Below are 4,653 nucleotides of genomic sequence, written 5' to 3'. Positions count from 1 at the left end.
TACAGGTGTATTAAATGAGATAGAAGTCAACTTCTATCTTTTTGGTGCTACTGTATGTTAGAGTCTCTTGGTTACAGCACTTTAAATATATATTAACTAAATTATGAAGTCCATCTCTAAAGATGTTGAATGCTAGAAAAGATTCATTTTAATAAGATCCTCCAGGAACTATGATGCTACCAATCTGGGGACTATACTTTGAAAAACACAACACTAATGTGCTCCAAAGATGTCTCCTTATCTCTAAGTGAAATAGAAGTTTTGGAAAGGAGTCTAGATTTTAGAAAATAGGAACACCTTTTGCTAAAATTTTATTGTATCTGAACTGAAATTTGTTCAAGAATTCTGAAATAATTAACATGCCACCTCATTTTACATTAGCACTATGATTACATTTTAAGTTAAAAAGATAGGTTTATTAAAATGAATGCCCAAGATGTTCTTTACATTGTTATTTTTTATAATGACCAAAAGAGTGAAAATACTTTGGTTATCAGGCTATTTGTTCACTTCTGAAACACGGAATTACAAGGATGAGGTAATTCTATATATGTTGGTTAAGATAACCCAAGATGTATTAAGCTAAAAATTATCAAATACTGTGAAAAAAAATTAAGCTAGACATAGAAGAATACATTTGGTATGACTCCATTTATTTAAAATCTGAAAACAGTTAAAGTTATAGTGCTTAATGTTGTGCGCTTAGAAAAAGTAAGGAATTCATTACTGTGAAAGTCAGGATAGTGGAAACCTTTGAGAAGGAGGCTGGAAGAGGGTGATAATTAGGAGGAGTCATAAGGAGAGCTTCTAAGGGGCTGGCAGTGTTTTGCTTTTCAGTCTTGGTGGTGATTGCAAGGGGGTTCACTTTGTTATTTTGCACACTGATGTATGTGTATATTAGATTTCATAATAAAAACTGTTGAAAACATATTTCATAACTACATTAGGCATATATATATATTCTCTGTATCTTCATATATATTTATATTATGCATGTGTGTGTATTCCTGTGCACTCAGAAAATTCACAAAGGGTACACACACACAGAAACATAGGTGGGTGTTCGTTATTATCTTTGGCTCGTGGGAATATGGGGTAGAGAACATTTTACTTTGCATTTTACAGTTTGCATTTTTTTTTTTTTTTTTTTTAGTGTACGTCCTATGCATTATGTGGGGTAATCTTTTTTTTTCCAATTTATTTATTTTCAGAAAAACAGTATTCATTATTTTTTCACCACACCCAGTGCTCCATGCAAGCTGTGCCCTCTATAATACCCACCACCTGGTACCCCAACCTCCTACCCCCCCGCCACTTCAAACCCCTCAGATTGTTTTTCAGAGTCCATAGTCTCTCATGGTTCACCTCCCCTTGCAATTTACCCAAAAGCACATACCCTCCCCAATGTCCATAACCCTACCCTCCTTCTCCCAACCCCCCTCCCCCCAGAAACCCACAGTTTGTTTCATGAGATTAAGAGTCACTTATGGTTTGTCTCCCTCCCTATCCCATCTTGTTTCATGGATTCTTCTCCTACCCACTTAAGCCCCCATGTTGCATCACCACTTCCTCATATCATGGAGATCATGTGATAGTTGTCTTTCTCCGCTTGACTTATTTCGCTAAGCATGATACGCTCTAGTTCCATCCATGTTGTCGCAAATGGCAAGATTTCGTTTCTTTTGGTGGCTGCATAGTATTCCATTGTGTATATATACCACCTCTTCTTTATCCATTCATCTGTTGATGGACATCTAGGTTCTTTCCATAGTTTGGCTATTGTGGACATTGCTGCTATAAACATTCGGGTGCACTTGCCCCTTTGGATCACTACGTTTGTATCTTTAGGGTAAATTCCCAGTAGTGCAATTGCTGGGTCATAGGGCAGTTCTATTTTCAACATTTTGAGGAACCTCCATGCTGTTTTCCAGAGTGGTTGCACCAGCTTGCATTCCCACCAACAGTGTAGGAGGGTTCCCCTTTCTCCGCATCCTCGCCAGCATCTGTCATTTCCTGACTTGTTGATTTTAGCCATTCTGACTGGTGTGAGGTGATATCTCATTGTGGTTTTGATTTGTATTTCCCTGATGCCGAGTGATATGGAGCACTTTTTCATGTGTCTGTTGGCCATCTGGATGTCTTCTTTGCAGAAACGACAAAGACAGGATTCCTTAAAGTTAAGCATGGTTCCTGACCTATCAAAAGTATTCAGTATTTATTTGTTGAATTTATTGGGGAACAATGCAGTTTTTAAATGATATTTCATCCACTCAACTTTCACTACTTGTTGATACTTTATAACATGTTAGGTTTTTTTTTGGTTGTTTGTTTTTTAGTGAGAGGATTGAGAGGTGGAGTACATGATTGATGAGATTCAAATGGGTGATTTCTGGAAAAAATAGTAGTAGCGTTTAGGTCAGATAGTATTTTAGTCTGGTTTTTTCAAAAGAATAGGATACTTTTAAAATTGTTAATTAACAGTTTCCAGGATGGTGGAGGAGTGGGAGAACTTAGTTTTGCCTGGTGCCAGGAATTCAACTAGACAGCTATCAAATCATTCTGAATTCCTGTTAACTCAGCCTAGCTCTAAGAGAATAATTGCGGCAATTGTACAAATAGAAGAGTGACTACTTTTTACAAGGTAAGAGGTGCAAAGAGAATCTGAGGCAATATGTCAGAAGATAAACCATGCAGAGAGATATCAGCAGATCACAAAATCAGAACTTTTAAAAGTCTGCTCTGGGGGCACCTGGGTGGCTCAGTTGGTTGGGCGACTGCCTTCGGCTCAGGTCATGGTCCTGGAGTCCCGGGATCAAGTCCCACATCGGGCCCTCTGCTCATCACAGAGCCGGCTTCTCCCTCTGCCCCTCACCCCTTTCATGTTCGCTCTCTCTCTCTCTCTCTCTCTCTCTCATAAATAAAATCTTAAAAAAAAAAAAAATTCTGCTCTGGGGAGGGACAACCTTTCCTGAAAGGCATTCAGGTGGTGAAGCAGGGCAGAATCCTAGGTGGGACAGTGTGGTCTCAGGATCCCCAGGGTCACAGAAGGAATGGGGGTGCCTGAATGAATGGGGCAGAGTTCCCAGGCATAGGAGTGGGGAAGCCTGCTGCAATCAGTGAATCAAGGTATGAGCTTTCAACTCCATGTTGCCATAAATCACGAACTCTGGCACTGTCAGGTGACCTGTCTCTGAGCAGAGGCCCAGCAAGCAGCAGAACCACTGATAGACCCCTCCCTCCCTCCCTGCCCCAAGAGGAGCAGCGCTGGTGCACACCACAGGAGTCCCATGTTTGGGGACTTAAAGTGAGGTCATGAGACTGAGATAGAAACTCCTGTTATAGACTGGGTGAGCACAGAGTGTGGATAGAAACCAGGGAGACAAGAGTGATTGATGACTTTTCTCTGAGGATGCACTGAGGAATGGGGGGATGCGAAATTATGGGTCTGGGGCTGGAGATTGGGAGGCCTCCATTTTCATTCTTATCCTCTAATGTGGCATGGAAATCCTTCAAGGAACAAAAGCCACATAGAGCAATTGGTAGCAGATTACTTAGCCTGGCCCTTTGGCCAGGACAGTGCAACTCTACATGGGGCAAAGACACCTGAGAATCGGGGCACCTGGGTGGCTCAGTGGGTTAAAGCCTCTGCCTTCGGCTCAGGTCATGATCCCAGGGTCCTGGGATCGAGCCCCGCGTCGGGCTCTCCTCTTGGCAGGGAGCCTGCTTCCTCCTCTCTCTCTGCTTGCCTCTCTGCCTACTTGTGATCTCTGTCTGTCAAATGAATAAATAAAGTCTTAAAAAAAAAAAAAAAAAGACACCTGAGAATCAATGCAACAGGCCCTCCCCTGAGAAGATCAGCAGGAACTTCTAAGACCAAGTTTACTGATCAAACAGAACTATAGAACTCCAGTGTAGGGGAAATACTATATAGAATGCATGATGTTTTTCCTCATGATTCTTTATTCTTTAAATTTTAATTTTTTTCTTTTCCTTTTCAACCATTTTCTTATTTTATCAACTCTTTTTAAAAGTATTTTTTAATTTTCATTTTTACACTTATACTCTTTCTGTTCATTGCATTTAATTTTTTTGTATATATATATGTATACACACACACACACATACACACACACACATATACAAGTTTTTCTTTATTTATAATTTTAGGATTTAGTTTCTTCTAACAAACAGACCAAAGTACACCCAGGATATAGTGTATTGCTCTGTCCTGTTTACCTGTCTGTTTATATTCTTTTCTTTTTTTTTTGTCCTTTAATTTTAATTTTTACAGTTACATTCTATCCTTTCTTTGTATTTAATTTTATTTTCGTACAAATATGTTTTTCTTTCTTTACAATTTTGAGATCGACTTTTCTAACAAACAGGCCAAAATACACACAGCATTCAATGCATTGCTCTGTTCTGTTCATCTGTCTGATTATATTCTCTCCTTTCTTTAAAAAAAATTTTTTTTTCAGTTTTGGATCCTTTCTGATTGGTTTAGTGTATATTTCTCTGGGGTCATTGTTGGATTTTAGTATTTCATTCTTTTGTCCATCTATTCTTCTCTGGACAGAATGACAATATGTAAAATCTCACCTTAAAAAAGAGAACAAGAGGCAGTACTGACTGCCAGGGAAGCTAATCAGTATG

This window comes from Neovison vison, chromosome 1 (genome assembly GCF_020171115.1).
Source record: "Neovison vison isolate M4711 chromosome 1, ASM_NN_V1, whole genome shotgun sequence".
Taxonomy (NCBI): domain Eukaryota; kingdom Metazoa; phylum Chordata; class Mammalia; order Carnivora; family Mustelidae; genus Neogale; species Neogale vison.
Note: the sequence above shows the minus strand (reverse complement) of the source record.